Source organism: Neltuma alba, unplaced genomic scaffold, assembly GCF_004799145.2.
Source record: "Neltuma alba isolate B1F8T4 unplaced genomic scaffold, ASM479914v2 tig00010229_pilon, whole genome shotgun sequence".
Classification (NCBI taxonomy): Eukaryota; Viridiplantae; Streptophyta; class Magnoliopsida; order Fabales; family Fabaceae; genus Neltuma; species Neltuma alba.
In genome coordinates, this window is record NW_021635161.1 from 939,040 (window position 1) to 952,834 (window position 13,795).

General features: G+C 32.5%; 1 pseudogene; it reads left to right on the plus strand.

Moving 5' to 3' along the window:
* Window positions 1-2,963: 2,963 nt before the first annotated feature.
* Window positions 2,964-8,739, plus strand: LOC114755057 (vicianin hydrolase-like; annotated as a pseudogene).
* Window positions 8,740-13,795: the final 5,056 nt, after the last annotated feature.

The window sequence follows — 13,795 nt, forward strand, 5'->3', positions numbered from 1 at the left end:
TTCCTTCATATTGATTTGCAATTTTGCGTCATGGTTGGCTGGGTCCCACAATATACTGTGTGAAAAAGCTTGCCGGGCGTGTGGGTCCCCTGTTGTGTGGATACTTCTCCGATCCTTATTATAAGACCCAATTTGACTTTTTATTTGGTCCTAATTATAAGACCCAATCCATTTTGTCTCTTATATTTATGCATTTTTTTCCAAGATAATCCTTCTAATAATGATAGTTTTAGCCAATATACTTAATTAGCAAGGATATTTTAGGAATGACAACACTTATTTATTATAAATAACCAATTTAACTTACTTCCTTAATCTCCTCAAATAAGTCAATTGGGTCTTATAATTAGGACCGGAGGAGTAGTATAATTCAAAGCCTCGTTTGTTTTCATTTGATCGGTCAATTGATTTTTTTTTTTTGATTACTCCATCCGGTATCCCAGGAAAATAAGCGTCTTTCAGCCGTGACAACGTCTCCAAACTAATCCGGATTCGGGGGCTTGCAAGGATCCATACGGACGGCGCCCCCTGACCCCTTAGAGTGCTGTGTTCCCACGTCTCGAACCCGAGATCCGTGGTTAAGCTAGGACGACCCCAACCAGTCGACCTAACTCCGCGGGGTTATCGGTCAATTGATTATTACGACAGCTACACTAACTGCAATCGAATGCTACCAATGTTTGATGTTAATTGTACCATTGAATTTATTGGGATCTGTTTGTTTTTAAATTGAACCCCTTTAATGATACCGTTCTTACTTTGTAATTTATTCTTTAAAAAAATGACAGAAAAAATTTTAAAATAATAAATAAGTGATTTTAATGAATTTTGAGTAGTAAAAATTATTATAAGAATAGTCATCATGACTTATTTATTTTTTAAAAAATTTATAATATTTTTTTTCATTTTTTCTTGTTCTTACATGCTAAAAATGCACTAAATGAATAAAATATTTTAAATTTATTTTTATTAAAACTTATCTTTTGTATGACCTTTTTCTATTTTTTTTAATGAGAATTAAATAGTGTGAATTTAGAAAATAAGCATGCCATGTGACATGCCATATGAGTAATTGGGTCAAACTAAAATTTAAAATTAACTGAGATAACTATTAGGGTAAAATTGCTGCATTTATTGTAATTTTTGTGGTTTCATTAAAACCTCAAAAACTTGTAGGCATCCATAACATTGACTGTATACTTTTGAAGAAAATTCAAATCTTATAAGTTGTATGTAAGATGAACATATTTTTACAGCTTGTTTAAAATAGTTTATAAATAACTTTTCAATAATAACATATAGAATACGAGATAAGGATGTGATAAAAATTTTATTTTGACTGGTATAAAATACTTACAAATACTTAAAAAATAAACAGATGTAAACAAGTCCTTGGTTTTATTTTGAGTTTCGAAAATTATTTTGGGCCTGGTTTTAAAATTTTGGGGGTTGGAGACATGTTTGAAGATGATGTAGGGGCTTCCACGTAAGATTGATTGCAAGGGGGGCATTGGTGGAATATCACATCAGGACCACGTGATTCTCATTCTCTGGCAAAGAATCCAAAGTCGGGTTTGATTGACATAATTATTCAAAATCACTAATGACTAATCTAACTATACTTTGGCAACAAAAAAAAAATCTAGCTATGGCTGGATCCAGATCAATCTAGTCACAAATAAAGTTATATGATACAAACCACGCATACTGAAATAAAATAGCGTTATTAAAGCACTCATATCCATATATTATGGATTGTTACTTTTTAATTTTAAACGACAAATTTACAAGCTTAACAAAAAGATATAAAATTCAATTCCATCGAAACATTCAAAAATGTTGAGGAGACTGATCAAATAAAATACTCCCACCCATAGTTAATATAAGAATTAGGTATAGTTTAATTTGATCTTAAATATAATATTTTAGTTTATTTTGTCGTTTATTTTTTTTAAAATATTTCCATTGATTGTAAGGAGTTTGCACTTAGGGATAATTCTGATAATTCAATGCACATAAATGAAAATGATATTTTTGAGAGACTAATACATATTTATGACAAATAACTAAATTTTCTAAAGGGTTAAGGAACAAATTTGTCTCAAAAGTTTTTATTTTGAAACTTTGAATATTTAAAATTTTTTTTGTGAGCAAATATGCTCTAGAAATTTTTAAATTGTAACAATATTGTCTTGTACTATTAAAAAAATTAACATTAACAGTTAAAATAGTAATATTGATGGTTAACATTTTTAATGATAGATGATAATAGAGAAAACTAATTTGGAGGTCCTTATAGTTTTCATTGATTTTGAATTAGATCATTGAGCTTTTTTTTCTTTTTATTGGATCCTTAAACTTTTCACTGTTAAAACCATTAGTCCCTGCTGTTAAATAAGTAGTAACACTGTTATAAGTTTTTGTTAAGAAGCAGTGATAGACCTCTAAAATATCCCCTCCCCCCTCCGTTCATGCCACTATGCCTCAACCCTTCCGCTCATGTTGGAACTTAATTAGAGACAGAAGGACCCAACCCCAACATCTCTGTGTGTGAGGAGTGAGATAAAAAAAAGTGACCAAAGTATGAGAGCCTCCTCTATTTTACTACTAAAAAAACAGAGTAAACTGAACCGCCCACTAGCAAAACAAGGCTACTGCTAATGATCTGACTACTATTGCAATCTCCCACACCTTCAAGAATCAATTAATATTTCCCGAAATCTTCACTATATATATGAATGTATATATAATATTATATTATGTGATTGTGAAATTTGTCATTTCCATCGAACCATTAACGTGCATATGGCTAGAGTACTCAATGGTGGACCTGAGCTTGCTTTTGATTTCCCAATAGCAATTATATATATTAAAAGCTCATGTAGGCTTCTCAACATTTTCATGCTTCGCCTAGGAAATCAATAAACACTGTACATACTCTAATTAAGTTCCACTATGGTGGAATGGTAGGGTCGAGTTGCAGTGAAAGGGCCGAGTCACAGTTGCAGGAACTAATGAGTATGGGGATGTTGTTAGAAAACTTTTGTGGGTGACCCTCATTGTGTCGCCTGGGCAAGGGATGACTCAAGCATCAAGATGCACCAAACAAGGTCAAGCTGAATGGTGAGGGAGATGTTTCGGAGTTGTATCGCTGTACTTTAAACGGAAATTTTCAACAGAGTTAATCCTTATTTAACGGCAAGGGCTAACAGATTTGACAGTTGAAAGTTTAATGACTCAATAAAAAGAAAAAAAAGTTTAAGGACTTAAATCAAAACCAATGAAAACTACGAGGACTTCTAAATTAGTTTTCCCATGATAATATTGTTACAATTTTAAATTTTTAAAGTAAACCTGCTAAAAGAAATTTTCAAGATACTTAATACTTATGAGTAAAAAAATTTTATGATATATTTGCATCTTAACCTTTTCTTTAATATTTCCACATTAATAAATTGACTCTTAAATCAATGACCAGACACAGTACACTGAACAACTAACCCAGATTATACATAATAGCATGCTCAGGTTAATTTCAAAATCAGGCCTTGCGTGGAGCAACTACTTATTTCATATAATATTTAAAAATGTTCACAAATCACATTTTGTATAAATTATAAATGATGTTTGTCCCATTAAGTCCAAATTTCATACAGGACAGAGTGAGACGTGCCACAGGGTTTACGAAATGCTATACAATTATTAAATTTGGCTTCCCCCCAATTATTTTCCCTCTCGCGTTTATTTTAATGCCACGTGTGCGATTATTCATTATAAATAGGGCAAATTTCACTGTAGGACCGCAGAAGACAATTAATTTTAAAGAGCCCTCAAAACTTTCTGAAATTTCACTGCAGAACCAAAGGGGCAAACTGATATTAATTCCACAAAGAAAATGACCCTATTGCCCCTCATGTGAACAAGTATGGGAGAACCCATTTGCAAGTGAGGTTAGATAATTTACAACATGCATAAATATATTTACAATTAAAATTAGTCCATTTACATATTACCTTTTTCACCTGAAGAATGTGTCTGAGTGAATAAGTGTGGGACAGCCCATTTGTAAGTGAAACTAGACAATTTGCAACATATATATATTTATTTACAATTGGAATTAGTCCATTTACATGTCACTTCCTTCACCTGAAAAAGGTCTCCGTGAGTGAACAAGTGTGGGAGCGTGCCATTTGCAAGTGGAATTAGTCAATTTGCAACATACATACATTTATTTACAATTAGAATTAGTCCATTTACTTATCACCTCATTCACCTGAAAAAGGTGCCTGTGAGTGAATAAGTGTGAGAGAACTCATTTGCAAGTGGGACTAGTCAATTTGCAACATACATACCTTTATTTACAACTGAAATTAATCCATTTACATGTCACCCTGCAATAAGTATTATGAGGGGCAATAGCGTCATTTTCTTTGTGGAATTAATATCAGTTTGCCCCCTTATCCTGTAGTGAAGTTTCAGAAAGTTTTGAGGGCTCTTTGAAATTATTGTTTTTTACGGTCCTACAGTGAAATTTTCCCTTATAAATATAGAGAAAGCAGATGATGAGCTCCGCAGTGTGAGCAGTGAGAAAGTGAAAGGCAGTAAGTATAGCAGAGGGGGAGGGATATGAGAATGGCAGGTGGAGGTTTCCTCCTGTTGTGTCAGCGGTGGCCACCGCGGCTACCGTCGCAGCGGCTGTTGGTGGCTCTGCAAAGCCCGGCCGCTACTCGGTTCCGTTCAACAGAAGCCTTTTTCCTCACGATTTGTCTTCGGAGCTGGTTCATCTTCGGAGCTGGTTCATCTTCTTATCAGGTGATATACATATGTGCTTCATTCCTTCATTTCTGCTAATGATTCACACATAATAATATCATTTGCTTTCGAGATCAGCAAATTAATTGTGATGAAGATTCTGGGTTCTCGACTGATAAGTTCCCCTCCTCCCCCCCCCCGGGGGGCCCTTTTTTGTCACAGAACGAAGGAGCAGCTAATATTGATGGAAAGGGACCCAGCATTTGGGACACCTTCACCAAGCAGCACCCAGGTCTCTCTCTATCTCTTTCGGACTTTTCGATTTTATATTTTAGTATATTTCTTTTTTTTTTCCGCTAGAAATAATATATTCATATAAAATCTATATACATATATATATATTCAATAAATTTATTTTGCCATCTCCTTGTCAGGATCTTTTTTCTGTTATCTCTCTCTTTTGGGCCTTGTGTCTCTGGCTTTAGAATTTTTTAGGAATTGTGCCGGGTCTTGTTGCATAAACTGAAGTTGAATTTGTATGTACCACCTCCAATTTTAAATATAAAATCTACTTATTATTTTTTTATAATAAAATGTATTTTCCTTTGGGTGGAAAGAAAAGACCAAAAGTTCGATGCCCTTGTCCCTTCCTTTTTGTTTTTCTTTTTGTTAAATAATCCTCTTTATCATTATTCACGCTACATTTAATCACGCTATTTATTTTTTCAAACTTTTAAAATTTTTTTTTTCAATTTTTAAAATGAATTATATGATCCCTCGTGCTAGATAGTATCATCCGTTTTGAGAACCACGCAGGAAAAAAAATCTAGTCATTAGAAAAATTGAACAAAGTCATTAAAGGATCGAATTTGAATTTATTATTTAATAATCTTATATATGTGGATGTGATGAATCTCTCTCATTCTCTGTCATTAATCATCAAAGCCTCAATTAATTAAATAGTTAAACTTCACGGAGATTAATTTTTAATTTGGTGTGCAATAATGAGCAGAAAAGATTGTGGATCATAGTAATGCCGACGTGGCGGTCGATTTCTATCATCACTACAAGGTGCTCTTATCAATCTGAGCTCATCAATTTTATTTATTTATTTCCTGTTGGATAATTAATCAGCTATTTTATCAAATATTCACAAACTCTGTTTTGTATATTTATTTTATATACATAAATTACCATTTTTCCCTATTGCAGACTGACATACATCTCATGAAAAAAATTGGGCTGGACTCCTTTAGATTCTCCATCTCTTGGCCCAGAATTTTCCCTGGTGAGTTTTATTTTTTTTTTTCTTTTTAATTAAACGATGGTAAGATAATTTTGAAAAATAAAGTGATGACATGAAAAAAAAAAGGCGGAAATATATTATAATACGTTCATGATGCATATATATTGTTCGTCAAAGTAATAATTATTACTTTGTTTTTATTTGTGCAGAGGGCAGGGGAAAAGTGAATGAACTGGGTGTCCAATTCTACAACAATGTCATAAATGAACTCCTAGCAAATGGTCAGCCTATTTTTTAGTTAATTTCAAATTATTAATATTATTTTTGACTCATTTATATATATATATATGTGTATGTATGTATTAGGTATAATGCCTTGTGTACTCTCTTTACTGGTTATTCAAATGAGTATATCGTCTAGAAAATATTAGACGATATTCAAAATTTGAAGTTCATTATCAAAGTCATGGAATCATATGCAAAAATATTGACTCGTCAAATTGATTAATGATATTTTAGGGATGACTTCCAAGCGTTCGCGGACTTCTGCTTCAAAACATTTGGAGATAGGGTCAAAACTTGGGTTACTTTCAATGAACCCTATGTGTTCATAGCCAGTGGCTACAATGTTGGCACCAAGGCACCGGGCCGGTGTTCTAAATACGTCGGAAACTGCACCGCCGGAAACTCTGCCACCGAGCCCTACTTGGCCTCCCACAATCTCCTTCTTGCTCATGCCGTTGCTGTTAAACTCTACAGAACCAAGTATCAGGTTCCTTATTATCACCATGTTGATACACTACTTTCCCTGTATTTTATCAACAAAATTATTGAATTGTTTATTATTATCATTATTATAGGCTACTCAAAAGGGGAAAATCGGAATCACATTAGTTACTCATTGGTTTAAGCCAAAATCCAAATCTATGGCGGATCGTATGGCTGCAAATCGAGCTTTGGAATTTTACATGGCATGGCAAGTGATTAACACATTATTATTAGTTTGGTTAATGATGATCTTGTTTTTAAATGTAAAAAATTGAATAAATCAAGGGAAATAATTAATGTGCAATTGATCTTTGAAGCAAATGGTTGTGTGCAGGCACGGTGACCCTGTCACACATGGAGATTATCCCAGGAACATGAAATCTATAGTGGGAGATAGGCTCCCAAAATTCTCAAAGGCAGAGTCAGAAATGTTGAAAGGATCTTATGATTTTCTTGGCATGAACTATTATACTACACAATTTGCACAACATTCTCTCTCTGCCTCTGCTACCGCTGTTAACAAGAGTCTCACGTCTGATATGCAAGTCACTTTGTCAAGTAAGGAAACCAATTCACACACACACACATCTTGCCGTATATGTGTGTGTGTGTATATATATATATCATCAAAAGTCAATGTACTAACACATATAATCATCACTTCATTTTTGTTCCAACTATTGTAGCTACAAGAAATGGGGTCGCTGTTGGTATCCCGGTATGTTTTTTCTTTCTTTCTTAAGTCTCAAGATACACATTCACGTACATGGATCTTCTTCAACTAGGTGCAACCTATGTGATTATATTGGAGAAAAACATGGTGGTGAGCCTCATTTGACTGGTGGGACTTGTCACGGTGTTATGTTATGTCTCTCGATTTATATGAACTTTTGAACAATTAGGGAATATCCTAATAAAAGAGGATGAACCTTAGAGCAACGATAAGGTTTCTGTCATGTGACCTGGAGGTCACAGATTCAAATTTTGAAAACAGCCCCTCCGTTGGTGGGAGTAAGGCTGCATACATCTATCCTTCCCTAGACTTTACAGTTTTGTGCACCGAGTTGCCCGTTTCTTTCTTTCTTTTTTGTTCTTCCTCTTTTAGAGAAGATCCTAATTGACACATGAAACTCGTATTTGTTCATAGATGTTAAAGAATGGAGAGTTGTTTTGTGTTTTGTAGACTGCATTGAGCTGGCTCTATGTTTCTCCCAAGGGACTTTATCAGCTGATGATTTATATGAAGCTCAAATACAACAACCCACCTATTTATATCCATGAAAATGGTACGTACGTAACTAAATAAAGAATGGAGTAATAACTAAAAGGCAAATACTGTTTCATCAGTGCTTCTTTGATATCTCTTTTTTGGTGTTAAATGTGGAACACAGGAGTTGCTGAAGGAAATTATGCATCATCAAAACCAATTAAAGAAGCCATCAAGGATAGCATAAGAATTAGATATCATGATAGCCATCTCAAAAATCTTCTTCAAGCTATAAAGTAAGTGAAATTATTGGAATTTTACGTTGCTATATAATATATATAAATTCTTGTTCATCATATACTGAAAATTGAGCAAGCATATATCTTGATTTCAGAGAAGGGGTGAATGTGAAAGGGTACTATGCGTGGGCATTCTCAGACAACTTTGAGTGGGAACATGGTTACACGTTTCGATTTGGATTAACGTACGTGGATTACAGCAACATGAAAAGATATCTCAAGTATTCTGCATATTGGCTCAAGATGTTCCTCCTCCGTTAATTTTAATCATCTCAGGCCTTCGCTTCATTATCATCACTACCATGTGTTACCTAGTTCCCACGTCTCAAAATAAATAAACATGTGCTTTTCTCAGTAAATTAGATTGCATAGCCATGTGCGGACCGTGTGATGACCAATGGAATATTACTTCCATCAGTCTTAAATTGCTCCGTTAAAAATATTAATACTGAAAGTTATTATTTTAATAATTAATGTTAATTTTTTAACAGTAAGAGGCAGTATTATCATGGTATTAAGCTTTTAAGGCAAATTTACATCTAAAAGAATTTTCAGATGCCTAGCTTCGAAGTAAATTTACACTTTAACCCTTCATAATATAACATATTTTGCCTAAAGTATTATTTTTTTTATATCTAATATCCCTAACTATAAAATTTGTTGACTAATTAATAAAACTCCTGTTATTAATAATTGAGGGTAATTTTGATACTACCTTCTTAGTATAAGAAGTTTATAATATGAAAGCTAGTTTGATTTTTAATTTAGTGTTAAATATAAAAATCTAACTTACTTTGTCTCTCATATTTAATTATTTTTTTAAAGTAGTTCTTCTAGTAGTTGCATATGTTAAAGATTTTATTAAATTATAGTTCTAGTTAATACGCATGATTAACAAGGGTATTTTAAAGAATTTAATTTATCTGTTACCAATAACTATCTTAACAAACTTTCTTAATCTACTCAGATCAGTCAACTAGCTCTTATATTAAAGACCGGAGGTAGTATTTAACAAGAAATAACTACTTTTAACCAAGTTCATTAATTCATGTAAAATTGCTACTCTTCCAGTCTTAAATATAAGACCCTTATACAGGATAAGGGTCTTATATTTAAGACCGCTATAAGGGTCTTATATTTAGGACCGCAGGAGTATTAGATATTTATAATAAAGATAGAATAGAGAGTATCTATCATGAAATCTTGAATAGAGAGTATGTATCATGAAATCTTGGATTAATTACACGCACGTGTGGGTACTTAGTACACGTTCAGTGAAGCTCAAAAGAGTAATTTTGGCAAGCCGATCATATTTTGGGCCATTGATCTGGGCTTATCTTGCCACAACAACCAATCAACAGTATTTTATTAGTTAGGCCCACATATGCCCACTCTCTTGGCCGAAAAGCGTGCAAATATCCCTTTTTTGAAATATGAGAACATGTATTGACAATCGTACCCGTGACTTCTAGGGTATGAGATCATTGGTGTGTGTAAATATCTCTAAGCTATATGGAAATGAACCTTTTAAGACAGATAAAAAAAAACACATGAAATCATTTATTCAGCTGATTCTCTGACATTAATTAACATATTTGGCATTTTATCTCCTCTCAAAATTAATATTATCAATTTTAGAGAAAAATTGAGAATCAAAATTCTCCATTACGGCGATTCCTTGATCAGTAATCCCATTGACGGTACAGAATCATTATTAAAATAGACAGTTTTATTTTTAGCGTTCAATATATATAAAACACTGAAAGTGATTTCACATGCAAAAAGCTAAAATGATGTCCTAAAATAGACCTGTCTGTTGCGACTAAAAAAAAAAGAGGTACTTGTGAAACCAATATAGAAATTTCCTCACTCTGAAATAAAATCCTCAAAGCAATATAACAACTAAAAAGGCATTAACATGAAGAAAGATCATATTACACTCACTATAAATAAATATACGATTTATTATATTGTAAGCTAAACCTTCAATAATGTGGGTTACCATTAATTAGTGATTAGGCTGAGTAGAAAAGGCTTAGAAAAATATAAAGAACTTGACTTAAGTTTTATCCAACCGATAATATTGAAAAATGAATGTATTAAAAGGAGCATCAATAATGGGCTAATGCTGGTTGCTTAGGACTCAAAATATGAGAAACTGAAGTTGCAACAAAAAGGAAAGTCTTATGGAGGAATTATGAAGTGTGTAATAATGGAAGGAATGTACGTATGATGAAAGACAACATATAAAAGCAAAGTCAGTGGGAGAGAAAAACAGGGAAGGATGCGAGGGGAGAGGGAAGGGTTTGAAGTTGGATTATTGAATGGGCAAGAAAAGCACATGGAAGAGGGACAATGATCACATGACACAAACATGGCAATGTTTCCTACGTTAAAGGCATTATTCTCTCTTTAAACGTTGTGTTTGGTTTCTCATGAAGCAGCCAATCATCTCCTCTCTTAGCTTCTTCTTATCCTCTTCCACAACAATAAACCCCACTGTACTGTCTCTCTTCTTTTTCTTCTTGCCAATAATAATGCATGCATCCTAATTACCCCCTTCACTTTCATGCTTTCAATAGTATTCCACGCACTCCTCCTGGCTACATTTCTCAAAATAACGTCACACTACTCACTCCTGTTTTATAGATAAGATTCATCTTTGTAAATTTTAGTGCGAGCTTCTTTGAAAAAATTGATAAAACATTGTTAAAAATTCCCTTTCTTTACCACTCATTCTTATTGCTTCTCCCATCTCGACTTTATTAATTAAGGTAGTTTCAAAAAATAACATGTTTTTATACGCTTAATCATTTTTAACTAATTTTCTTATTTGACAAATGTAAAATAGCTAAAAGATCTTTATAATAAGATTCGGAAAGAGTGTATTTACCAATGAAAAATAAGGGCCGATAAGCATAAATACACACACACATATATATTTGTGATATTAAATTGGATGCTTTCTGAACCCTAACGTACATCTAAAGTAGGGGGAGGATTGACCCATTAATTGCAGTAGGTTGTATGTATCAAATATGATTCAACATGCGTTGTGGGCTTTTAATCCAAGATTTTTGTTATCACATCACATTATTTGTTGCATCAAACGGAATGACGCACTTGAAAAGGCTAACCTAGATGATACGTATTCCAGAAACAACTTTTAAATATGATTAAACTCTAAGAACTAACATTGAGAATGAGAATCTAAGTACGTACACTTGTATATTTATTTTCCCTAATACTTTCTAATTTTGAGAGTAATTGATACTCCTTCGGTCCTTAATATAGAATTTGATTAAAGAGTTAATGTTAGTTCTCTATATAAGACATACTTCACAAGTTTATCAATTTTTTTAAAATTAATTTCATTAATATTTTCCCAATAATAATCAAGTAGAAGAGGGAGGAAAGAAATAAAAAAAATGTTCAGGGTGTTTTAGGAAAAAAATCATATTAATTAATTTAACTAACATCTTTGATTTACTCAAATTAATTGATTATGTCTTATATTAAGAATTGGAGGTTTACTATATATCCTTATCCTCCAAACAAGCACAGATGGCATATCAAAATTTAATCGACACAAGAACAGCGAAACGGGGTTTGCAAGGGGTGAATATTAAAATCCTTATCCTTCAACTACCAACTCTTGTTTCTTTTCAAATTCTCAAAACCAGACCGATAGATGGAAAGAGAAAAGGAGATAGGTTTTAATAAGCCTCGCTTAACATTCAAGCCTTAGCACGCCCTTTTTCTTACTTATTTTACATATATATCCCACGTGGTGGACTTAGAAAGAAACTTTTAAGCCTAGGACTCCATAACTAATCCTTATGTTCATGTTAGAGGATGTATCGTTTAGCAATAAGACCCATGATTATCCTACATATACATGATTGTGTGTTTGTCATTTCATTTCTATGATTCAGTCATCAGCAAAAATCTTAGAAAGATGAAATAAAAGAACACAACCTTTTTTAATTTCAAAGCATGTCTTTAGAATCATTCAATGTACTTGGCTCGTTACAAAGTTCAAGAACATTCATAATGGTAATATAAGGAAAAAAGGTATGTCCTTAGCTACAAAAATATTAGACATGTTTTCCTGTATATGTTATGCTGCCTCTGAAAAATAAATTGCACTATTTATGATTCGTGCATTATGTAAGTTTTATATTTTTACATATGGATCATTATTTATTTATTTATATGCATATGGGCGTTTTAATTTTTCATTTCAATATGAATAATAAATGGAGGTAGCTAGGATGGACGTGAGGTAAAATGTTTTCGTATACATGTACCTTTTTTTGTTTGTCATTGAAGGACATTTATGGATTAATTGTGGGCACATTCTAATTTTCTTGAATTATACTCAAAGAGAAATATCTATCTATCTATATAATAAATTATGAAACTAGCTGGCTAGGATTTATATGTGACTTCATTCAAAATCAACTATTATGTTATCTTAGGAAGAAAAAAGTGATATGACCACACATTAATTTGTTCACTCTCTCAGATAAAATCCACAGTGACTTGCCATATTAGAACAATCTTATTGGTACCTTTGCATGTGCTTTATATTCATTCATTATTTAATCTACACGTTTAATGGGAAGTTTCAATATCTTTTATTAGTTATGTGAATTAATGGAGTTAGTTCAAGTGGTCATCGTCCTTTTTGGCCCCAAGTACCCTTGGAAACTAAGCAAATATGTGCTGAAATTATTCAATATCGTTATTACACTTTCCTTTTATTTGACGTTATTGCTATTTGCTGATGAACCATTCATCACTTTTCTTTCACTATGTATTTCGAGCTAAATTTACCAGAAACTGAATTCATATTAATAATCTCCATAAAATGACCATATTCTTTATATATATATATATATATATATGATTATTTGCTGAAATTCGAGACCTAAACTAATCATTTACCGTAAAGCATATTATTAAGCTCCATAAAATGGCTATATGCTCTTTTATATGATTATTTGACATAACTCTCTCCCAAATGCATTTTTTGCATTCATACAACTCAAACTCAAAATCTAAACTACTCGTATCATTTAATAGGCCCTTCAATTTAATTACAAGTTTGCAACCAATTTTGACTTGAGACTTTATCAAGCCGGAATTTAGGGAATTCGTCTTTTTTTTTTTTTTGATATGTACAAACTCAAACATATGAACTATATTGATTTTGTTTAAGTGAAATCTAACTGCTTTTGCTCGGACTAATTTATATTGGTAGACTCCATTAATCTTTTAAATATAAGTGTCTGATGTGATTAGTTAATATTACTATCACTTTAGAATTTTTAACAGAGATTAACTGTTCTAATATGGTAATTAAATTTTATTATAACATCTAAATATAATTGTGTAATTATTTGTGGTTAGGGTCATATTTAATGATATGCACTTACGATTTGCTTTATGCTTTCCCCACCCAAATCATTTTCTACTTCATTATCACTTAGCTCCTAAGAAATATACGCATCCACATCG